Genomic DNA, 27093 nt, shown 5'->3' with positions numbered 1-27093 from the left:
CCAAAATATACAGAGTTCATACAACTTAGTGTCAAAGAAACAAACAAAAAAATATATGTAGAAGGTCTAAATAGACATTTCTCCAAAGAAGATATACAGATGACCAACAGGCACAGAAAAGATTCTCAACATCACTAATTATTAGAGAAATGCAGATCAGAAACTACAATGAGGTGTCATCTCATACTAGTCAGAATGACAATCATCAAAAGTCTACAAATAATAAATGCTGGAGAGGGTGTAGGGAAAAGGGAACCCTCCTACACTGTTGGTGGGCATGTAAATTGATATTACAGTATGGAGAGCAGTATGGAGATTTCTAGAAAAAAAACTAGAATTACCATATGACCCTGCAGTCCCACTTCTAACCATATATTTGGAGAAAATTATAATTTGAAAAGATATATGCATCTTAATGTTTATTGCACCACTATTTACAATAGCCAAGACGTGGAAGCAAGCTAGATGTCCATCAACAGATGAATGGACAAAGATGTGTAACAGTCCATATATACAATGGACTGTTAGTCATAAAAAAATGAAATATTGCCATTTGCAACAACATGGATGGAACTAAACATTATCATACCAAGTGAAGTCAGGAAGAGAAAGACAAATATTACATGATTTCGCTTATATGTGGAATCTGAAAAAAAAAAGATACAAATGAACTTATTTTCAGAATAGAAAGAGACTCACGACACAGAAAACAAATTTGTTCTTACAAAAGGGGAAGGGGGAAAGAAAAAATTAAGAGTTTGGGATTAACATATACACACTACATTATATAAAATAGGTAACCAACAAGGACCTACTGTATAGCACAAGGAAGTATACTCAGTACTTTGTAATAACCTATAAGGGAAGAGAATCTGAAGAAGAATATATGTATATGCCTATACATGTATATGTATGCCTATATGTATATAACTGAATCACCGTGCTGTACAACTGAAACTAACATGGTATTATAAATCAATTAGAGGTCAATAAAAACAAAAGAATAAAAAACTTTACCCAAAAGAAAAATTCAATACTGAATGTGTACTTTGGTGATTTCCATGAAATATTTAGTATTTCATGAATATTAAATAAAATATTAAATATTAAATAAAAATATTAAATATTCATGAATAATAAATATTAAATGAAAATGAATATCAAATTTACAAAAATCATCCAAAAAAGTAAAAAAGGAACAAACACTTCACAGTTCATTTTATGAGGCATCACCTTGATACCAAAATCAAGGGCATTATAAGAAAGGAAAACTGTATATTAATACCAATATCATTCATGAATATGGATACAATAATCCTTAAAAGTTAGCAAATCAAATACAACAATATATGATAAAAATAATACATCATGACTGTCACAGACTGACTGGTGTCCTCCCCATCCTATCCTGGCCAAACTCTTTTAAGGTGAAGCTCTAAGCTGCAATATGACTATAGTCAGAGACAAGGCCTTTAAAGAGATAACTAAGGTTAAATGAGGTCATAAAAATGGGCCCTAATCCTAAGGACTGGTGTTCTTGCACGAAGAAGGGGAGAGACCTGAGACTTCTCTCACTGCAGGTCCACAGAGGCAAGGCTGTGAGAACTCATCAAGGAGGGCCTTCTGCAAGCCAGGAGACATCTCACCAGAAACCAGCCCTAGTAGCAACTTAGGGTTGTTGTTGTTCAGTCGCCCAGTTGTGTCCAGCTCTTTGCGACCCCATGGACTGCAGCACGCCAGGCCTCCCTGTCCCTCAACATCGCCTGAATTTGCCCAAGTTCATGTCATTTGCATTGGTGATGCCATCCAGCCATCTCATCCTCTGACGCCCTCTTCTCCTGCCCTCAATCTTTCCCAGCGTCAGGGACTATTCCAATGAGTCAGCTGTTGGCATCAGATGACCAAAATACTGGAGCGTCAGCTTCAGCATCAGGGCTTCCAATGAGTAATCAGGGTTGATCTCCCTTAGGATGGACGGGTTGGATCTCCTTGCAGTCCAGGGGACCCTCAGGAGTCTTCTCCAGCACCACAGTTCGAAGGCATCAGTTCTTTGGTGCTCTGCCTTCTTTACAGTCCCGCTCTCACAACAGTATGTGACCACTGGAAAGACCAAAACCTTGACGAAGCAGACCCTTGTTGGCAGAGTAATATCTCTGCTTTTCAACATGCTGTCTAGGTTCGTCATAACTTTCCTGCTGAGAAGCAATCACCTTCTGGTTTCATGGCTGCTGTCATCATTCACAGTGATTTTACAGGAAATCTGTCACTGCTTCCATGTTTTCCTCTTCTATTTGCCGTGAAGTAATGGGGCCGGATGCCATGATCATAGTTTTTTTAATATTTAGTTTTAAGCCGGCTCTTTCACTCTCCTTCACCCTCATCAAGAGGCTCTTTAGTTCCTCTTTGCTTTCTGCCATATCTGAGGTTGTTGAAGTTTGTCCCGCTCATCTTGATTCCAGCTTGTAACTCATCCAGCCTGGCATTTCTCATGATGTGCTCAGTGTATACGTTAAACAAGCAGGGTGACAGGGGACAGCTCTGTCGTACCCCATTCTCAATCCTGAATCAATCAGCTGTTCCATACAGGGTTCTAACTGTTGCTTCTTGACCCACATCCAGGTTTCTCAGGAGACAGGTAAGATGTTCTGGTTTTCCCATCTCTTTAAGAGCTTTCCTCAGTTTGTTACGATCCACACAGTCAAAGGCTTTATTGGAGTCAATAAAACAGAGGTAGATGTTTTTCTGGAATTCCCTTGCTTTCTCTACGATCCAGCAAATGTTGGCAATTTGATCTCTGGTTCCTCTGCCTTTTCTAAACCCAGCTTAGACGTCTGGAGGTTCTTGGTTTGCATAATGCTGAAGCCTAGCATGCAAGATTTGGATTATAGCCTCTAAAATGTGAGAAAATAAATTTCTGTTTTTTAAGCCATCCAATCTGTCGTATCCTGGTATGGCAGCTCTAGAAGGCTAATACAGTGACCAAATGTAAGAGTTTATCCCAGGAATGTGAGGTTGTATTAACACTAGAAAGCTAAGCATGTTTTTCCATTATATTAACTGACTAAAAAAAAAAGACAAATAATATGATAACCTCAGCAGATGCAGAAATAGCATTTGATGATCTTCAAATGCCACTCATGAGGGAAAAAAAAATGGTTCAATAAACTCAGAGTGGAAGGGAACTTTCTCAACTTGATAAAGAAGAGCTAACATTGTATTTAACAGTAGAAGACTAACTGCTTTCCCTCAAGGTCAGAAATGAGGCAAAGATATTTTCTCTCACCATTCCCATTCAACATCCTAGTAGAAGCTAAGTGCACTACAGTAAGGCCAGTGAAAGAATGAAAGATTTATAGATTGGCAAAGAGGAATGAGATTATTTTAATTCTCAGATTACACCATTGTCCACATACAATATCCTAAGGAATTTACAAAAAAAGCTACAGATGACTTTAGCAAGGTCACTATATATAAAGTCAGTATAATCAGTTGTATTTCCACATGCTAGTAATAACTAGTTGGAAGTTGAAAATAAAAATTATAATAGAAAAACCCCCAAAATACTTGGGGATACATTTAACAAGACATATGCAAATTTGTACACAAACTACAAAATGTTGAGAAAGATAAAAAAAAAACTTAAAAGGTACTATATTTATCAGTCAGAAGAGTTAATATTGTTAAGATGTCAATTATCCTCCAATTAATCTATAAATTGAGTGTAATCCCAAGCCAAATTCCAGAAGATTTTTTTTTAGAAAATTGATCAGATTTTCTTTAAAAAAAGAAAAAAAAAGAGTTGGAGTCTTTTTTTAGTCAGGCTCAAAAGGATGAGCAAGGGATTGGAGCTGTAGGAAGAAGCAGAATCAGGTTTTAGGGTACCCAGAGGAAAGGGCTTGAAGGAAGATATGCTGTGGATGGGAGTTTGGATCAACTTGGTGGAAGGCTAGAGCAGTAGGGATGAGAGCCCAGGAGAAGATGTATGGATGTATGATCAAGAGGGACTTATACTGGGGGCATTGTCCAAGGGTGAATTTTGGCAGCCTCAGCATTTAAAAATTAGTCTCAGCTGTTCCAAGTCTATATTGATTTTCATTGTGCTTGTAGTAGAATCTCCATGGAGAAAGCAATAATAATCTCCTAGGTCCAGGGACAGGGAGGAAGAGCCTGCATTTCATCTGGAATTGGTTGTGCTTCAAAGCTCCAATTAGGTTGATGCGTGTGTGCATGTGTGCAGCTCTAGTCTCTCAAGAAGACGGAAGTCTCAAGAAATTTGTATGTTGATATATACCCATTAGATCTGGCTATGGACGTGAGTTAAAAATATAGAAACGTGGATGGACCTAGAATCTGTCATGCAGGGTGAAGTAAGTCAGAAAGAGAAAAACAAATACCGTTTATTAATGCATACATGTAGAATCTAGGGGAAATGGCACAGATGAACCTGGTTCTGGGGCAGGAATAGAGATGCAGACAGAGAGAACGGACATGTGGGCACAGCGGGGGAAGCGGGGTGGGATGGATCAGGAGATTAGGATTGACATATGCATACTACGTGTGCGGAATAGTGGGAAGCTGCTGTATTAACACCGGGGCTCAGCTCGGCACTGTGATGGTACTCTAGGTTGGCGCAATGGGGGGCACTGGGGGGGAGGTCTAAGAGGGAGAGTATACACACACACACACACACATATACACACACACACATACACATATACACACATATATATACACATACATATATACACACACATACACACACATAAACACATATACACACATACACACATATACACATACACACACACACACATACACACATACACACACATACACACATATACACACATACATACACACACATAAACACATATACACACATATACACACACATACACATACACACACACATACACATATACACACATATATATACACATACACACATATACACACACATACACACACATAAACACATATACACACATACACATACACACATATACACACACATACACACATATACACACACATACACACACATAAACACATATACACACACACATACACACATACACATATACACACACACATACACATATACACATATACACACACACACACACATACATACATGTAGATGATGCACTTCATTGTATAGCAGAAAATAACAAAACATTGTAAAGCAACTATAGCCCAATAAGAAAAAATGCATTACCATAAAGACTACATTTCAGAAACAAGGACCAACTAGATAGAAAAATACACATTGTTATGGTTTTAATTGCTAGTGTAGAAAAGTTTGTTTCAAAATAACCAGTCAGTGGACATATGTCTGGTCAACAATTGAGTCATAAAATACCTGTTTGAGAAATGACCAGTGAATTTGGGGGAACAGAATCAGTCTGAAGCAATCAATGTCTTGAGAAATAAAGCATCAACTTTACAATGCCGTATCTGTTCACGGATTAATTTAGAATTGCTTCTCCTGGGTAACCTTTTGCTCTTTTAGGTACTTGGTTACACCCAGATTGATTTTTTTTAAGTCACTTTTGGTTTGAAAAGCTCTTTACACAAATATATATCTTATATGAGGTTCCCAACCCATCATTGAAATAGTAGATAAGTATTATTTTAATTTTATGACTAATTTAAACAAACCTAGAGAGGCTGTTATTTGTCCAGCCTCACACAGCTAAAAATGACCCAGTAGATAAATATTTTCCTGCCAGGACCAGTCATCATCCAACTCTACCTCACTATTACCCCAGGGCCTCTGCATTCCTATCTAAGATAGTGACTTCACAAGGAAAGCACGGTCACGGGCTCCTGGGAACCGAAGTCTGCACTGTCCAGAGCACAGGCTGTATGTCGAGATAGTTTTAGACTCTTCTTTGGAGTGTTGGAAATGTCTTTGAGTTCTGTAACTAGTTCATTTTCCATTATTTCATGTCTCATCAAATTATCCAATTCCAAGAAAGCAGTGGCCTTTTAAAACTGGTCACTGAGTAAGATGGTCTGCTTCAAGGCAGTTAATATATAACACCATTTTCTCTCTGACCGTCACAAGATGAGTCATGAGTTCTCCTGTAAAGCGGCTTCGTCACTTAGCTACCAGAGTCCTGATTCCTCCTGCTGCTAGATGGGTATCCTGAATGACTTACTTGAATTAGACTTCTGAATATCCTAATTTTTGCTTAAATTCATTGATAAAATATGTGGGTAAATGTTGGAATTTTTCACTATGTCATGGGGTACCATTTTCAAAAATTTATTTCAGGCATGGGGACATATATGAGCTAACCAAAAAAGGTTAATAAAAATATATAAGGAAAGGTATATTTCTTTTCCTGCTTCATTTTTGGTCAGTTTGACTATTTTACAAAGTGCTCCAAAGCATTTACTTTTTTTTTTTAAATAAAGGCTATGAGTCTTCTGTCTCCACACTGTGAACTGAAATTGTTCATAGATAAAAACAACTTCTTTTTCCTAGAAAGCTGGAGCCTTAAAAAAAAAAAAAAAAAATGGCTGTCTCAGGTCTTAGCTGTGGCAAGCAGGACCTTTGTCGTATCACTTGAGATCCTTCGTTGCTGGAACAGACTCTCTAGGCCTGCACCCGGGCTCTGCGGCACGCGGGCTGGGTTGTGGTGGTGTGCAGGCTTAGCTGCTCTGCTGCGTGTGGGATCCTAGTTCACCAACCAGTGACCGAACCTGTGTCCCCTGCGTTGCAGGGTAGATCCTTAACCACTGGACCACAAGTCCCCCAAGGCATTTCTTTTGATTCTATCACTCAAATATATTTCAAATCATGTTAGTACATTCATTGTGTGTTCCTTTGACTTAGCAACTAAACAACCAACCATATTTTATACATTCAATGATATATTTCATTATCAGTTTCTGATTATAATTCTACACTTGCTAATTGTAGAAAATGTAGTAGATACATAAAAGTACAAAGAGGAATACACTCATTATACCACTCAGTTCAGTTCAGTTCAGTTGCTCAGTCATGTCCGACTTTTTGTGGCCCCATGGACTGCAGCACGCCAGGCCTCCCTGTCCATCACCAAATCCCAGAGTTTACCCAAACATGTCCACTGAGTCAGTGATGCCATCCAACCATCTCATCCTCTGTCGTCCCCTTCTCCTCCCACCTTCAATCTTTCCCAGCATCAGGGTCTTTTCAAATGAGTCAACTCTTTATATCAGGTGGCCAAAGTATTGGCGTTTCAGCTTCAACATCAGTCCTTCCAAATGAACACTCAGGACTGATCTCCTTTAGGATGGACTGGTTGGATCTCCGTGCTGTCCAAGGGACTCTCAAGAGTCTTCTCCAAAACCACAGTTCAAAAGCATCAATTCTTCAGTGCTCAGCATTTTTTATGATCCAACTCTCACATCCATACACGACCACTGGAAAAACCATAGCCTTGACTAGACGGACCTTTGTTGCCAAAGTAATGTCTCTGCTTTTCAATATGCTATCTAGGTTGGTCATAACTTTCCTTCCAAGGAGTAAGCATCTTTTAATTTCATGGCTGCAGTCACCATCTACAGTGATTTTGGAGCCCCCCAAAATAAAGTCAGCCATTGTTTCCACTGTTTTCCTATCTATTTGCCATGAAGTGATGGGACCAGATGTCATGATCTTCGTTTTCTGAAGGTTGAGCTTTAAGCCAACATTTTCACTCTCCTCTTTCACTTTCATCAAGAGGCTTTTTAGTTCCTCTTCACTTTCTGCCATAAAGGTGGTGTCATCTGCATATCTGAGGTTATTGATATTTCTCCCGGCAATCTTGATTCCAGCTTGTGCTTCATCCAGCCCAGTGTTTCTCATGATGTACTCTGCATATAAGTTAAATAAGCAGGGTGACAATATACAGCCTTGACATACTCCTTTTCCTATTTGGAACCAGTCTGTTGTTCCATGTCCAGTTCTAACTGTTGCTTCCTGACCTGCATACAGGTTTCTCAAGAGGCAGGTCAGGTGGTCTGGTATTTCCATCTCGTTCAGAATTTTCCACAGTTTATTGTTATCCACACAGTCAAAGACTTTGGCATAGTCAATAAAGCAGATATTTTTCTGGAACTCTCTTGCTTTTTTGATGATCCGGTGGATGTTGGCAATTTGATCTCTGGTCCCTCTGCCTTTTCCAAAACCAGCTTGAACATCTGGAAGTTCACATATTGTTGAACCCTGGCTTGGAGAATTTTGAGCATTACTTTAGTGGCGTGAGATGAGTGCAATTGTGTGGTAGTTTGAGCATTCTTTGGCATTGCCTTTCTTTGGGATTGGAATGAAAACTGACCTTTTCCAGTCCTGTGGCCACTGCTGAGTTTTCCAAATTTGCTGGCATATAGAATGCAACACTTTCACAGCATCATCTTTTGGGATTTGAAATAGCTTAACTGGAATTCCATTACCTCCACTAGCTTTGTTTGTAGTGATGCTTCCTAAGGCCCACTTGACTTCACATTTCAGGATGTCTGGCTCTAGGTGAGTGATCATACCATCATGATAATCTAGGTGGTGAAGATCTTTTTTGTGCAGTTCTTCTGTGTATTCTTGCCACCTCTTCTTAATATCTTCTGCTTCTGTTAGGTCCAAACCATTTCTGTCCTTTATCAAGCCCATCTTTGCATGAAATATTCCCTTGGTATCTCTAATTTTCTTGAAGAGATCTCTAGTTGTTCCCATTCTGTTGTTTTCCTCGATTTCTTTGCATTGATCACTGAGGAAGGCTTTCTTATCTCTCCTTGCTATTCTTTGGAACTCTGCATTCAAATGGGGATATCTTTCCTTTTCTCCTTTGCTTTTCGCTTCTCTTCTTTTCACAGCTATTTGTAAGGCCTCCTCCAACAGCCATTTCGCTTTTTTGCATTTTTTTTCCATGGGGATGGTCTTGATCCCTGTCTCCTGTACAGTGTCATGAACCTCCATCCATAGTTCATCAGGCATTCTGTCTGTCAGATCTAGTCCCTTAAATGTATTTCTCACTTCCACTGTATAATCGTAAGGGATTTGATTTAGGTCATACCTAAATGGTCTAGTGGTTTTCCCTACTTTCTTCAATTTAAGTCTGAGTTTGGCAATAAGGAGCTCATGATCTGAGCCACAGTCAGCTCCTGGTCTTTTTTTTGCTGACGGTATAGAGTTTCTACATCTTTGGCTGCAAAGAATATAATCAATCTTATTTTGGTGTTGGCCATCTGGTTGACGTCCATGTATAGAGTCTTCTTGTGCTGTTGGCAGAGGATGTTTGCTATGACCAGAGTGTTCTCTTGGCAAAACTCTGTTAGCCTTTGCCCTGCTTCATTCTGTACTCCAAGGCCAAATTTGCCTGTTACTCCAGGTGTTTCTTGACTTCCTACTTTTGCTTTCCAGTCCCCTATAATGTAAAGGATATCTTTTTTGTGTGTTCGTTCTAAAACGTATTGTAGGTCTTCATAGAACTGTTTGACTTCAACTTCTTCAGCATTTCTGGTCAGGGCATAGACTTGGATTACCGTGATATTGAACGGTTTTCCTTGGAAATGATCAGAGATCATTCTGTTGTTTTTGAGACTGCATCCAACTACTGCATTTTGGACTCTTTTGTTGACTATGATGGCTACTCCATTTGTTCTAAGGGATTCCTGCCCACAGAAGTAGATATAATGGTCATCTGAGTTAAATTCACTCATTCCAGTCCATTTTAGTTCACTGATTCCTCCATTCCAGTCCATTTTAGTTTACTGATTCCTGAAATGTCAGTGTTCTCTCTTGCCATCTCCTGTTTGAGCATTTCCAATTTACCTTGATTCACAGACCTAACATTCCAGGTTCCCATGTAATATTGCTCTTTACAGCATTGGACCTTGCTTCCATCACCAGTCACATCCACAGCTGGGTGTTGTTTTTGCTTTGGCTCTGTCTCTTCATTCTTTCTGGAAGTATTTCTCCATTGATCTCCAGTAGTATATTGGGCACCTACTGACCTGGGAGTTCATCTTTCAGTATCCTATCTTTTTGCCTTTTGATACTGTTCATGGGGTTCTCAAGGCAAGAATACTGAAGTGGTTTGTTATTCCTTCTCCAGTGGACCACATTTTGTCAGAACTCTCCACGATGACCTGTCTGTCTTGGGTGGCCCTACACGGCATGGCTCTATTTGGAATAAATCACTGATAATGAAGAATGTGTGCTATTTTAAATTTCTGATGTCATATTGTACTTCAATTTTTGTATCTCCAATTATTTATTTAAAGTTTTAAAGGCCATAGAAGTTGTAAGTTATCCAGTTATTTTAGTCTTTAAAACTAGAAATAGGGTGCTTCTTATATTGCTTTTTACTGCTAGAAAATCGTTGCCCAAGAACCTGGTGATTTCAAGCAACTCATCCTGCAGTTTGTCTGGACAGGAATTCAGGCAAAGCTTGTCTGCCTGGGTCCTCTGCTTCAGGGGCTCTTATAAGGCTGCATCCAGAGCTCCACCTGGGACCGCTGTCGTCTGTGTCTTGGTCCGTCTGAGGCAGGATCTACCCTTTGGTTCACTCCTGGTTGCCTGGGTGTCTACATTCCATTTCTCATGGGTTGTTGGACTCAGGGCCTCAGTTCCTTGCTAGCTGTTGGCTGGAGACCACCCTCAGTTCCTTGTCACACAGGCCCCTGCAGGATGGCAGCTTACTTCATCAAGCTGGACAAACCAAGACAGCAGTAGGTTCCAGAGTCACAGTCTCCCAAACTGAAGCACAGAAATTATGACCTCTCACTTTGGCCATATTCTCCTAGTCAGGAGAAAATTGCCAGGTCCAGCCTACATTCGAAGGAAGGGAGTTAACAGGCTTGAACCAGAAAGAAATAGAAAATACGAACAAAGCAATCACAACTACTAAAATTGAAACTGTGATTTGAAAACTTCCAACCAACAAAAGTCCAGGACCAGATGGCTTCACAGACAAATTTTATCAAACATTTAGAGAACAGTTAATACCTATCTTTCTGAAACTCTTCCAAAAATTTGCAAAGAAAGAAACACTCCCAAGCTCATTCTATGAGGTCACCCTCAAGTTGGTACCAAAACCAGGCAGAGATGTCACATAGAAAAGAAGATTACAGGCCCATATCACTGATGAACATAGATACAAAATCCTCAACACAATACTTACAAACTGAATCCAACAACACATTAAAAGGATCATAAGCCATGACCAAGTGGATTTTTCCCAGAGATGCAAAAATTCTTCAGTATATGCAAATCAATCAATGTGATACACTACATTAACAAACTGAAGAATAAAAACCATATGATCATCTCAATAGATGCAGAAAAGTCTTTTGGCAAAATTCAACATTCATTTATGATTTAAAAAAAAAAACTCTCCAGAAAGAGGGCATAAAGGGAACCTACCGCAACATAATACAGGCCATGTAACAAACCCATGGCAAACACCATTTCATTCTCAGCTGTGAAAACTGAAAGCATTACCGGGAAGATCTGAGTTACCTGAAGGAGGTAAGGCTGTCCACTCTTGTCACTCTCATTTAACATAGTTTTTGAAACCCTAGCCATGGCACTCAGAGAAGAAAAAAGAAATAAAAGAAATCCACATTTGAAAAGAAGAAATAAAATGGTCACTGTTTGCAGATGACATGATACTATACATTGAAAATCCTAAAGACACTATTAGAAAACTACTAGAGCTCATCAGTGAATTTGGTAAAGGTGTAGGATACAAAATTAATATGCAGAAATATCTTGCATTCCTGTATACTAACAACAAAAGATCAGAAAGAGAAATTAAGGAAATAATCTCATTTATTTATTCAAAAGAATAAATACCCAGGAATAAACCTAGCTAAGGAGGCAAACGGAGAAGGCACTGGCAACCCACTCCAGTACTCTTGCCTGGAAAATCCCATGGGCAGAGGAGCCTGGTAGGCTACAGTCCATGGGGTCGCTAAGAGTCGGACACGACTGAGCGACTTCACTTTCACTTTTCACTTCCATGCACTGGAGAAGGAAATAGCAACCCACTCCAGTGTTCTTGCCTGGAGAATCCCAGGGACGGGAGCCTCGTGGGCTACCGTCTATGGGGTCGCACAGAGTCGGACACGACTGAAGCGACTTAGCAGCAGCAGCAGCAGCAGCAGCAGTAGCAGCAGCAAGAAGGCAAAAGACTTATACTTGGAAAACTATAAGATAATGTTGAAAGAAATAAAGGATGACACAAACAGATGGAGAGATATACCATGTTCTTTCATTGGAAGAATCAATATTGTGCAAATGACTATACTGTTCAAACAATCTACAGATTTAATGCAATACCTATCAAAATACCAATGGCATCTTTCACACAAGAAGAACAAAAAATTTTACAATTTATATGGAAGCACAGATGACCATGAATAGCAAAAGCAATCTTGAGAAAGAAAACCAGCTGGAGGAATCAGGCTCCCTGACTTCAGACTATACTGCAAAATAATCAAACAGTATGTTTCTGGCCCAATAACAAAAATAGAGATTAATAGAACAGGATAGAAACCCCAGAGAAAACCCAGGCACCTACGGTAACCTAATGTATGACATGAGAGGCAGAAATACACAATGGAGAAAGGACAGTCTCTTCAATTAGTGGTGCTGGAAAAACTGGACAGCTACACTTAATGAAATTAGAGCACACTCTGACACATACACAAAAATAAACTCAAAATGGATTAAAGACAAATTTAAGGCTGGGTAGCTTAAAACTCTTAGAGGAAAACATAGGCAGAACACTCTCTGACATAAATCACAGCAAGATCTTTTTTGATCTACCTCCTATAGTAGTGAAAAATAAAAACAGAAATAAAGGGAGCCTAATTAAACTTAAAGTCTTCTGCATAGGAAAGACACCATACACAGAATGAAAAGACAATGCTTAGAATGGGAGAAAATATTTACAAATGAAGCAACAAAAAAGGGATTAATCTCCAAAACATACAAAGAGCTCATATATATATATAAATATATATATATATATATAAAAAACAATCAAAAAATGGGAGGATGATCTAAATGAATATTTCTCCAAAGAAGACAACAGATGGCCAAAATGCACATGAAAAGATGTTCAACATCACTACTTATCAGAGAAATGCAAACCAAAACTACAATGAAATATTGCTTCACATCAGTCGGAATGGCCATCATCAAAAAATCTACAAATAATAAATGCTGGAGAAAAGGGAACTCTTGTATACTTTGTGACAATATAAATTGGTACAGCTACTATGTAAAACAGTTTGGAGGTTCCTCAAAAAAACTAAAAATAGAGCTACCATATGATCCAGCAATCTAGACATATATCTAGCCAAAACAATAATTCAAAAATACTTACACCCCAACGTTCACAGTAGTCAAGGTATGGAAACAACCTAAATGTCCATCAAGAGATGAATGGATAAAGACGATGTGGTATATATATGTATATAATCCACAATGGAATGCTACTCAGCCAAAAAAAAGAATGAAATAATGTCTTTGCAGCAACATAGATGGGCCTAGGTGTTGTCATGCTGAGTGAAGTAAGTCAGACAGAGAAAGACACATATCATCTAATACCACTTAAATGTAGAATCTTAAAAAATAGTACAAATGAACTTATTTACAAAACAGAAATAGAGTCAAAGATTTGGAAAACAAACTTATAGTTACTGATGGGGGAGGAGGAAGGGATAAATTGGGATATTGGGATTGCCATGTACATACTACTATATATAGATTAGATAACCAGCACAGACCTACTGCATAACACAGGGAACTCAATACCCTTTAATGACCTATAGGGAAAAGAATCTTAAAAAGAGTGGATATTTGTATATGTTTAACTGAACCACTTTGCTGTATACCTGAAATGAATAGAACATTGTAAATCAATTATACTCCAGTAAAAATTTTAAAAATAAAAATTATGGCTTTCCTATGAAAAAACAAAATTTAATGACCAGTTCAATGCAATCTAGTTAGGAAAAGGAATGTTTCTTGAAAACTTTACTGAAGAGTTGCTTATACTGGGAAATGAGCAACAAAAACATCCGAAACAGGATAGAGTACGAATAGGCCTCAATGACCCCATAAAGAGAACCAGAGATGTACACGGCAGTTAAGGAGCAACATTCTACAAATACGGTGAGAGGATGGGTTGGGGAGTAATGAGAACCACCTTACCCCTTCATGGTTAAGTGCTGCCCTGCCTCATCCTCCGCCTCTGACTCCCATCCTTGCAATGCTGGACCCGACAAGTTGCTGGTATTTGGAAACCTTGGATTCTCTCCACTGGGGACACCTGGATTCCATGGCTGGCACAAGTGCTTGTGATCATTGGCACCCAAGTGGGCCTCTGTTGACCTAGGAGCTCCCAGGAATTAACTAACCAGTCAGGCTTAATCTCATTCACTTTTTATTCCAAAGGATCCCACATATACAGCACACACATTTTAAAGGCCTCTTGTGAAGCAGAGGAATCAAGTGTGGTTGCAAATAAAATGTGCCCCTAGGGCCTCCTCCCTTGAACCAAGTCCTCTGTAGTTTGACATCTGGTTTGTGCTGGTGAGATCACATTCATATTCAGAGGAACTGCTCCATAGGGTTTCCTAGAAAACACCTCATGAGCAGGCACTGCTTTGTGGACTTCGCACCAAAGTTTATCCAAGAAATTTTATGTATAATGAAGCAAGACTAGCTGGAGAATTTTGTAGCAGCTGTGAGGCAGCTTGCCTAGGAATTATTGTTAAAAGTCCATAAACAATCGAGATAGCACTTTTCATACCATATAAGGACATTGGCTTTCAGGGGCCAGAGTGGTTTTTCCTGTTTTCATTACTTCTAGAGAAAAGCCAAAAGCTATTGGCGCCATTTTGGAGTTCTTGACTGCCCCCACACACTGTGGACAGTTCCGAAAGGATGGCAGGAATCAGACATTCCTGCAGGTTTCTCTGTGCCAGGAACCATGTTTTTTCCATTCTCATCCAACACTTTGGGGGAGCACTTATCCCAAACTGCTGGTTAGGAATTTAATGAGGCTGAGGCTCTGAGAATTACATGACCAAGGTCACTAGCTATTAAGTAGAGGGATTCATGTTTTCCAGCCCAGTTCTGGCTGAACAAAAGCCTGTGGTCTTTCTGTGACAGGTATCATGTTGTGCCAGCCATTATTTTTCAGATTTATTTTTTTTGTGACCCGGCCCACATCTTATTCATCAGTTTCTTTTCTTATTGCTCCTAACTTGAATGCTTTAGAAAATTAAAAGTCCTGAAAATATATTCTTTCCCATCCTGCTTCTCCCACCACCACCACCACCAACAACAAGAGTGAGATAAAGCACATATTTTTAAAAATAGAACTCACCTACTTTGCACAAACATTCCTTCCCTGACAGTTACATATGGGGAAAGATCAGAAAGACAGAGGCAGAAGCATTTAAGATGCCAGTTGGGAAGCACCCAGAAATGTGGCTCTTCAACATTGTGAAGTCAAGTCAAACCACACAACTGATTTGTGCTCAGCTTTGCAGGGAAATCCTTGGCTTTAGAGGATAATATGTAAACACTCTTTAGGATTAGGTTGAAATATGGTTCTAAGTGGGTGGAGGGGTGCATCTTCTGTGCCAAGAATCAGTGATCTTGGCTTTGAGTTCCCTCCTATCTCTTTGGCATGTGGTGCTTGGGTCTCTTAAGATGGAAGACTGCTTTTGGAGTAATCCTCCAGACAGAAAGCTGCTCCTAATCTGGATATATGGCTATAAATGTGAGAACTACAACATTATATCACATGCACCTACCAACAGGTCTGTGGGAAAATACTAGGAAAGAACTGAGGCCAGAGGTAGATGCCCCACCATCACCTCCCACCCAGGGTAAAGCAACTGGAGATTCATTCCCAGTGGACTGAAACTCCAAGACAGCAATAGCAGAACAATTAAGGGAAGAGGCTGGGCCCTGCCCAGACCACGTATTTCTCATTCTCAAAGTCAGGAGACCTCTCCGACCACACATGCAAAGAGGATCCTTGGAAGTCAAAGGGGAGTGATGTCAAGGGATGCTCTACGTATAGGCCTCTTGAGTAGAATCCATCTTGGCCAAGAGGTGCATGTATACACGTGGGAAGATCCTGAGACATACCAAATATGGACTGTGAACCAGGGAAATCAACATGACTGGCCAAAGGAAACCTAGAAGAAATCCCCATAAAAGTAATTCAAACTGCCAGGAGATCACAGCTCGGAGACTCTCCTTCAAGTCTGCCTGTGGGTCTCTCCACACATACTGTACTCTTTTTCCTCTAAATATATACTTTACCTGCCTCACTACTTTTTGACTTTGTGGAAATTCTCTTCTGCCAAGCTCAAGGGCCAGGGCCCTTGCCACTGACCACTGGTTTAGTGGTTAGGGTTTGGCCCTTTCCCTTCTGCGACCTGGCCTCAGTCTCTGGCTGGGAACCCAAGCCCTACTCCAAGCCACTGCTGGTCAAGGCCACCTGAGATCAGAATGACCACCTGATCCTACGATGTATTCTAGAATGAATGTTTGAAAATGCAAAATAAATCTTATCTATTTTTCCTGCTCAGAATACTGCAAAGACCTTTGATCTTTGTCAGTTACCTCCGGGTCATGACCTCCCTGTGAGGTAGATACACTAGACTGATTACTCATCTAGTCGAACACCTTGTCTGGTAATTGACATCACCAAACAATTGCTGGTGAGAACTACCCCCCACACAGTCCAATACTATAAATCTACCTGGGGTTGGGGGTGGTGTGGAGGAAGCAGGTCTCTTAGTTTTTAAACCTGAGTTGTTTTTCAAAGCTTGAGTTTCTATATCATGGAGGGTTTAAAAAACAAATAGAAGATAGATGAAGATGTGGAGGAGTGCAAAAGCAACCCTTCCATGCAAGACTGATGACTTAATGTACAATCAGAAATTGCAACAAGTTTTATAAATGCGAATGAGAAAGCCAAATTTAGAATATAAGATAGTTTTTTTCTCTTACTTATGCTATGGATACATTTGAGTTGACAGCTAGTGGTAGTCAGTTGATGATGTGTAAATGACCTTGAACCACATTAATAGAAATGCAGTGCCCAGCACACAGGAGTTGGAGGAGTCCTGCTCCACCGTGGTACCTCGTTATGAGATATGGGCATCCTGCCACTTCCGCAAGTGAGGGGCCAGCATGCAACTCAGAACCTTATCGGAAATGGACATCATAATGTGGAAAAATTAGATTTTATGTTGTGTTTTAATGGAAATGCCTGCAAGTACATTATTCCAAGGAAATTAATTTTTGCAAGAGAAACTGCACAGCTTATATACTGCTTACTTTAACTATAACAAGTTAGTGAAATCATAATTAACAGATTACTTATCACAAGTTTGATGAAATACTCTCTGAAACTTTTAAGTAAAATAACAATTTTCTGACAGCTAATATTTTCTCTCTTAAAACATACTCACAAGGTTACAGTTACTGTAGTTGAGAAATGATTATTAAAACCTCTGAATATTACAGGAATGCTCTTTATACTTTTAAGACGAAAGGCTTAGGAATATGACTCCATGAAGGTTAGAGACAGAATGTATCTAGAGTAATCAGCAAGTAAACATTCTCTAATCATTTCTCTAATATTCTTTCTTATCCCTTAAGAAAGAGATAGTAGCAAGCTTAGTATTTCACCCTTATGAAAACATTCTTTTCTAGATTTCCATTATCATTCAGAATTCTAGAACTGTGATCCCTTTAACTAGATGACATAACATTCTAAAAAACCACCACTGGGTAGAAGATAGATCTTTATTTCATCATGAGAAACAACTTTTTCCATTACCAAAGGTGGCTATCTTGGTAGTAGAGGTACCAAATAAAATATAGGACACCAGCTATGTTTGACTAATGATGAAAAATTATAGCATACGTAAGTTCCAAACATTGCATTTGGCATTCTTATACTAAATATCATTCATTGTTTATCTGGAATTCAAATTTAATCCTGTGTTCTTATTTGCTAAATCTGGCTATTTGGAAACAGTTGTGTTTCTAGGTGCTATGATTAAAAACACTAATGATCACATGGAGTTGTGTTATCGAGGGTCCAAGAGTCAGACTGTACAGTAGGCATTGTATGAAGAGTGAGGTCCGAATTTCATCTTCATAGACATCTCCTTTGAGTTCAGAGCTGGACTAGGTGTCGGGGTGGGGTGAGGAGCAAATGACTCTACAGTTCATGACTTTGAGGGGACAGTGGCTTTTTATGATCTTCCCATTTTCTTTGTTTCTTGTTCCTTTGGCAGGATCAACTTACTGCTCTCCAACCACTAGCAGGGAGGGGACAGTGGAAAGTGCAAAATAAAAAAACACTTGCTTCTTATTAATATTTCTTAACCCGTGTTGGTGGTGGGAATCTTTGGGAATACATCTACCTGGAGGATTGTGTTCCCACAAGGAGCTCTGGAATTTTCATAACCAAGATGCAGTATGTCCAATATATTTTTCTGTTCTGTTCCCCAAAGATTGTGGCATAAGAACAATTCTTCCTAGAGAAGGGGACTAGGATAAATAACTTCTGGCAGACCCTCCAAATCACATAAGAAGATAAAAGTTGGCCCTACTTTGAAGTTGATGAATCCATTGCTTTGGAAACATTTCTTAATGTTTCTGAAGAAAACTCTTTAGAAGGATTCTTGCTTAATGGATGCTTTACAGGACATAGTATTAATGATCTGTTGCATGAAATCCTAAAGTTGCTCCATGCTGATAATTGACAAACAATGAAAAGTTCAACTAAGGCCCCTTTCAAATTTGGTTTCCCATGCAGGGTGATCTGTTTACTGGAGACTGTTGTTAAGACTATAAAAACAACTGGGTCTGGGTGCAGGACAGGGTGCAGGATTCCCAAGGCATGAAGATCCAGTTGTATGTATGCTTAGTGGTAGTGATATTGCTGTGGATGTGTTTTTACGTTACAACGAGGAAAACAACAATACCTTCAGAGCGCTGGGGCCAGAGCCATGATGTCTTCAGGGAGCCAAAAATACCCATTTATATGAAATGTTGTCATTATTCTGGGGTTCACTGGTAGCTCAGCTGGTAAAGAATCTGCCTGCAATGCAGGAGACCCCGGTTTGATTCCTGGGTCAGGAAGATCTGCAGGAGAAGGGATAGGCTACCCACTCCAGTATTCTTGGGCTTCCCTGGTGGCTCAGACGGTAAAGAATCTACCTGCAATGTGAGAGACCTGGGTTCAATTCCTGGGTTGGGAAGATCCCCGGAGAAGGGAATGGTTACCCGCTCTAGTATTCTGACCTGGAGACCCAAGGAACCTGGCAGGCTACAGTCCATGGGGTCGCAAAGAGTTGGACATGACAGCAACTTTCACTTGCTTTTTCACTATTTTAACTGGTATAAACCTGCTTTCCTTTAAAATAAGACCCTGTTAATGTTTCCTACCCAGATCAAAACTGAAAAAGTCTGGCAATATGAGAGAATTTCAAAAATATATGTACTTTCAGGAGTTTAGCCAAAGATGGAGGACTAGAAGGATTAAGCTCACCTCCTCTCAAAAGCATACCAGAATCACACCTAACAGTTGAACCACCATCAACAAAAAAGACTAGAACCTACCAATAAGGATAGTCTACATCCAAAGACATAGAGAAGAAACCATAGTGAGGAAGGCCACACTCACAGTATAACCAATTCCCAGGTCCCCAGGTGGGTGACCCTTCTCTTATAGGTGTGAGAGTTCTGAGCCCATGTGAGGCTCCCCAGGCTGGGGGGCCTGGTGTCTAGAGGAGAAAGCCCTAGGTAATTTGGCTTTGAAGGCAGTGGGTTTGACTGGAGGGGCTCCACAGGACTGAAGGAAGCAGAGACTCTGCTCTTAGAGGGCACACACAAGCTCTCATGCACACTGAAACCAGGGGCAGAAGCAGTGGCGTCACTGGGGCCTGTGTCAGACCTACCTTCTAGTCTTGGAGTTTCCCTGGGAAGATCGGGTATGGATGTGGCTTACTCTGGGGACAAGGATGCTATTCACAAAAGATATTGGGGAGTATTCATTGGCATGGGCTCTCTTGGAGTCTGGCGTTTTGGTACCAAGACTTGGCTCCATCCAACAGCCTGTAGGCTCCAGTGCTGGGACAACTCAGGTCAAACAATTGACAGGCAGGAACACAGCCCTATCATCATCATACAGGCTGATTAAAGAGTTCCTGAAGCCACAGCTACCTCGAGACTTTCTCCATGACCCAGCACTGCTCACTAGAGGGCCAAGACCCAGCTCCACAATAACTGAAATGAAAAACACACTAGAAGGAATTAGTAGCAGAATAAATGAGGCAGAAGAATAAATAAATGAGCTGGAAGACAGAGTTGTAGAAATTACTACCATGAAAAAGAATAAAGGAAACGTAATTAAAAGAAATGAGGACAGTTTAAGAGATCTCTGAGACAATGTAAAATGCACCAACATTCATATTATAGGGGTCTCAGAAGGAGAAGAGAGAAAGGGCCTGAGAAGATATTTGAAGATAAAATAGTTGAAAATTTCCCCCACGTGGGAAAGGAAGCATTCACTCAGGTTTAGGAAGTACTAAGAGTCCCAGAATGTGGACAGAAGGTGGTCCACTGGAGAAGGGAATGGCAAACCACTTCAGTATTCTTGCCTTGAGAACCCCATGAACAGTATGAAAAGGCAAAATGATAGGATACTGAAAGAGAAACTCCCAGGTCGGTAGGTGCCCCATATGGTACTGGAGATCAGTGGAGAGATAACTCCAGAAAGAATGAAGGGATGGAGCCAAAGCAAAAACACTACCCAGCTGTGGATGTGACTGGTGATAGAAGCAAGGTCCGATGCTGTAAAGAGCAATATTGCATAGGAACCTGGAATGTTAGGTCCATGAATCAAGGCAAATTGGAAGTGGTCAAACAGGAGATGGCAAGAGTGAACTTCAACATTCTAGGAATCAGCCAACTAAAATGGACTGGAATGGGTGAAATTAACTCAGATGACCATTATATCTACTACTGTGGGCAGGAATCCCTTAGAAGAAATGGAGTAGCCATCATGGTCAACAAAAGAGTCCAAAATGCAGTACTTGGATGCAATCTCAAAAATGACAGAATGATCTCTGTTTGTTTCCAAGGCAAACCATTCAATATCACAGTAATCCAAGTCTATGCCCCAACCAGTAACGCTGAAGGAGCTGAAGTTGAACAGTTCTATGAAGACCTACAAGACCTTTTAGAACTAACACCCAAAAAGATGTACTTTTCATTATAGGGGACTGGAAAGCAAAAGCAGGAAGTCAAGAAACCCCTGGGGTAACAGGCAAATTTGGCCTTGGAATATGGAATGAAGCAGGGCAAAGGTTAATAGAGTTTTGCCAAGAGAATGCACTGGTCATAGCAAACACCCTCTTCCAACAACACAAGAGAAGACTCTACACATGGACATCACCAGATGGTTGACACTGAAATCAGATTGATTATATTCTTTGCAGTCAAAGATGGAGAAGCTCTATACAGTCAGCAAAACAAGACCAGGAGCTGACTGTGGCTCAGATCATGAACTCCTTATTGCCAAACTCAGACTTAAATTGAAGAAAGTAGGGAAAACCACTAGACTATCCAGGTATGACCAAAATCAAATCCCTTATGATTATACAGTGGAAGTGAGAAATAGATTTAGGGACTAGATCTGATAGATAGAGTGCCTGATGAACTATGGACAGAGGTTTGTGATATTGTACAGGAGACAGGGATCAAGACCATCCCTATGGAAAAGAAATGCAAAAAAGCAAAATGACTGTCTGGGGAGGTCTTACAAATAGCTGTGAAAAGAAGAGAAGCAAAAAGCAAAGGAGAAAAGGAAAGATATAAGCATCTGAATGCAGAGTTCCAAAGAATAGCAAGAAGAGATAAGAAACCTTCCTCAGCAATCAATGCAAAGAAATCGAGGAAAACAATAGAATGGGAAAGACTAGAGATCTCGTCAAGAAAATTAGAGATACCAAGGGAATATTTCATGCAAAGATGGGCTCAATAAAGGACAGAAATGGTAGGGACCTAACAGAAGCAGAAGATATTAAGAAGAGGTGGCAAGAATACACAGAAGAACTGTACAAAAAAGATCTTCACAACCCAGATAATCATGATGGTGTGATCACTCACCTAGAGCCAGACATCCTGGAATGTGAAGTCAAGTGGGTCTTAGAAAGCATCACTATGAACAAAGTTAGTGGAGGTGATGGAATTCCAGTTAAGCTATTTTAAATCCCAAAAGAAGATGCTGTGAAAGTGCTGCACTCAATATGCCAGCAAATTTGGAAAACTCAGCAGTGGCCACAGGACTGGAAAAGGTCAGTTTTCATTCCAATTCCAAAGAAAGGCAATGCCAGAGAATGCTCAAACTACTGCACAATTGCACTCATCTCACATGCTAGTAAAGTAATGCTCAAAAATTCTCCAAGGCAGGCTTCAACCATGTGTGAACCATGAACTTCCAAATGTTCAAGCTGGTTTTAGCAAAGGCAGAGGAACCAGAGATCAAATTGCCAACATCAGCTGGATCATGGAAAAAGCAAGAGAGTTCCAGAAAAACATCTACTTCTGCTTTATTGACTATGACAAAGCCTTTGACTGTGTGGATCACAATAAACTGTGGGAAATTCTGAAAGAGATGGGAATACCAGACCACCTGACCTGCCTCTTGAGAAACCTGTATGCAGGTCAGGAAGCAACAGTTAGAACTGGACATGGAACAACAGACTGGTTCCAAATAGGAAAAGGAGTATGTCAAGGCTGTATATTGTCAACTTGCTTATTTAACTTATATGCAGAGTATATCATGAGAAACACTGGGCTGGATGAAGCACAAGCTGGAATCAAGATTGCCGGGAGAAATATCAATAACCTCAGATATGCAGATGACATCACCCTTATGGCAGAAAATGAAGAAGAGTTAAAAAGCCTCTTGATGAAAGTGAAAGAGGAGAGTGAAAATGTTGGCTTAAAAGTCAACATTCAGAAAACGAAGATCATGGCATCTGGTCCCATCACTTCATGGGAAATAGATGGGGAAACAGTGTCAGACTTTATTTTGGGGGGCTCTAAAATCACTGTGGATGTTGATTGCAGCCATGAAATTAAAAGACACTTACTCCTTGGAAGGAAAGTTATGACCAACCTAGATAGCATATTGAAAAGCAGAGATATTACTTTGCCAACAAAGTTCTGTCTAGTCAAGGCTTTGGTTTTTCCAGTGGTCATGTATGGATGTGAGAGTTGGACTGTGAAGAAAGCTGAGCACAGAAGAATTGATGCTTTTGAACTGTGGTGTTGGAGAAGACTCTTGCGAGTCTCTTGGACTGCAAGGAGATCCAACCAGTCCATTCTGAAGTAGATCAGCCCTGGGTGTTCTTTGGAAGGAATGATGCTAAAGCTGAAACTCCAGTACTTTGTCCACCTCATGCGAAGAGTTGACTCATTGGAAAAGACTCTGATGCTGGGAGGGATTGGGGGCAGGAGGAGAAGGGGACGACAGAGGATGAGATGGCTGGATGGCATCACCGACTCGATGCAGATGAGTTTGAGTGAACTCCTGGAGATGGTGATGGACAGGGAGGCCTGGCATGCTGCAATTCATGGGGTTGTAAAGAGTCAGACAAGCCTGAGTGACTGAACTGAACTGAGAGTCCCATACAGGATTAATCTAAGGAGCAGCATGCTCAGACACATAATAATCAAATTGACAAAAACCTAAGATAATAGAGAAAATGTTTAAAATGATTAGGGAGAAGCAAAAAGTAATATTCAAGGGAATTCTCATAAGGTTATCAGAAACACTACAGGCCAAAACGGAAAGGCATGACGTAAAGTGAAGAAAGGGGAAAACCTACAACCAAGAATACTCTACCCAGCAAGACTTTCATATACATTTGATGGAGAAATAAAAATCTTTACAGGCAAGCAAAAGATAAAGAAGTTCAGGACCACCAAACCAGCTTTACAACAAATGCTAAGGGAACTTCTCTAGACAGAAAAGAAAAGCCCAGAACAAGAAATAAGAAAATTGCAAAATGGAAAATCTTACTGATAAAAGGAAACACACAGTAAAGATAGGAAATCATCCACACACAAATGCGATATCAAAACCATTTTATTCAGTATAGTTTTGGAAGTCCTAGCCATGGCCATCAGAGAGAAAAAAAAGAAATAAAATGATTCAAATTGGAAAAAGAGAAGTAAAACTGTCACTGTGTGTAGACGACATGGTAGTATACATAGCAAAGCCAGAAAACTACTAGAGTTCAAAAATGAATTTCATAAAGTTGCAGGATAAAAAATTAATACACAGGAAACTCTTGCATTTCTATAAACTAAGAATGAAAAATCAGAAAGGAAAATTCCCATTTACCATCACATCCAAACGAATACTATACCTAGGAATAAACCTACTTAAGGAGGCAAAAGACCTGCATTCTGAAAACTATAAGACACTGATGAAAAAAATCCAAGATGACAGAAACACATGGGAAGATATATCATGTTCTTAGGTTGGAAGAATCAGTACTGTCAAAACGACTATACTACACAAGAGAATCCACAGATTCAATGCAATCCCTATCAAAATATCAATGGCACTTCTCATAGAACTAGAAAAAAAAATTTTTTTTAATATGTATGGAAACACGATTCTGGATAGTCAATATAATCTTCTTTAAAAATATTATTTTTAATTGAAGGATAATTGCTTTATAATGTTGTTTTGGTTTCTGCTGTACATCAACATGAGCCAATACAATCTTGATAAAGAAAAATGGAATAGAGGAATCAGGCTCCCTGACTTCAGACTATAGTACAAAGCTACAGTCGTTAAAACAGCATGGTACTTGCACAATAGCAGAAATATAGATCAGTGGAACACAATACAAAGTCCAGAGATAAACCCACGCACCTCTGGCACCTAATCTATGACAAAGGAGGGAAGAGTATACAGTGGAGGAAAGACAATCTCTTCAAAAAATGGTGCTGGGAAAACTGGACAGCAGTCTGTAAATGATGGAAATTAGAACACTCCCTCACACCATATACACACAAAAACATTCAAAATGGATTAAATACTTAAATGTAAAACTGGACAGTCTAAAAGTCTTAGAGGAAAACAGGCAGAATATTCTCTTCATAAACTGCAGCAATATCTTCTTGGATCTGTCGAGTAATGGAAATAAAAACAAAAATAAATAAATGGGACCTAATTAAACTTAAAAGCCTTTTGATAGCAAAAGAAACCATAAACAAAAGGAAAAGACAACCCACAGAATGGGAGAGAATATTTGCAAATGATGCAATAGACAAGGAATTAATCTCCAAAATATACAAACAGCTCATACAGCTTTGTTTCTTAACTTTTCAAAATATCTTTATTTTTAATAGGCAGTATATTTACATGATTCGAAAGTTAAAACTATAAAAAGGTGAACATAAGAAATCTCAGTCCCACTGCCCCCCATCCCATTTTATCAGTTTCCCATTTATTCTTCTAAGGGTTCTTGATATAGATGTGTTCATGTGTCTATCTATCTATATTTGTGTGTATATAAACCATGACATAAAGGAGATTATCTTAAGATGTATCCCACTTTCTTAAAAATATTTATGTATGATATAAAATGTACTACCTCTCTCTTTTTTTACCTAAAAATATCTGGATTTATATGTATACATTTAATGGGACAAAATACACATAACAGAATTTACTGTTTTAACACTACTGACCTATGCATTTTACAAATGGTTGATTATAGTCACATTGTTGGGCAATTTCCAGAAGTCTTTTCATCTTGCAAAACAGAAACTTTGTATCAATTAAAATTGGTACAGAATTAAATTCCCTACTCTTCCTCCAGTCAGTTCAGTCACTCAGTTGTGTCCTACTCTTTGCTACCCCATGGACTGCATCACACCAGGCCTCCCTGTGCATCACCAACTCCCGGAGCTTACTCAAACTCGTGTTCATCAAGTCGGTGATGCCATCCAGCCATCTCTTCCTCTATTGTCCCCTTCTCCTCCTGCCTTCAATCTTTCCCAGCATCAGAGTCTTTTCCAACGAGTAAGTTCTTCACATCAGGTGGCCAAAGTATTGAAGTTTCAGCATCAGTCCTTCCAGTGCATATTCAGGACTGATCTCCTTTAGGATGGACTGGTTGGATCTCCTTACTGTCCAAGGGACCCTCAAAGTCTTCTCCAACACCACAGTTCAAAAGCATCAATTCTTCTGCGCTTAGCTTTCTTTACAGTCCAACTCTCACATCCATACATGACCACTGGAAAAACCATAGCTTTGACTAGACGGACCTTTGTTGGCAAAGTAATGTCTGCTTTTTAATATGCTGTCGAGGTTGGTCATAGCTTTTCTTCCAAGGAGCCAGTGTCTTTTATCTCATGGCTGCAGTCACCATCAGCAGTGATTTTGGAGCTCAATTCTCTCACTGTTTCCATTGTTTCTCCATCTATTTGCCATGAAGTGTTGGGACCGGATGCCATGATCTTCGTTTTCTGAATGTTGAGCTTTAAGCCAGCTTTTTCACTCTCCTCTTTCACTTTCATCAAGAGGCTCTTTAGTTCTTCTTCACTTTCTGCCATAAGGCTGGTGTCATCTGCATATCTGAGGTTATTGATATTTCTCCCAGAGATCCTGATTCCAGCTTGTGCTTCTTCCAGCCCTGTGTTTCTCAAGATGTACTCTCCATATAAGTTAAATAAGCAGGGTGACAATATACAGTCTTGATGTACTCCTTTCCCGATTTGGAACCAGTCTGTTGTTCCATGTCCAGTTCTAACTGTTGCTTCCTGACCTGCACACAGGTTTCTCAAGAGGCAGGTCAGGTGGTCTGGTATTCCCATCTCTTGAAGAAATTTCCACAGTTTATTGTGATTCACACAGTTAAAGGCTTTGGTATAGTCAATAAAGCAGAAGTAGATGTTTTTCTAGAACTCTCTTGCCTTTTCAATGATCCAACAGATTTTGGCAATTTGATCTCTGGTTCCTCTGCCTTTGCTAAATCCAGTTT

This window comes from Bos mutus, chromosome 23 (genome assembly GCF_027580195.1).
Source record: "Bos mutus isolate GX-2022 chromosome 23, NWIPB_WYAK_1.1, whole genome shotgun sequence".
Classification (NCBI taxonomy): Eukaryota; Metazoa; Chordata; class Mammalia; order Artiodactyla; family Bovidae; genus Bos; species Bos mutus.
The sequence above is the reverse complement of the archived record's forward strand: the minus strand, read 5'-3'. Positions refer to the sequence as shown.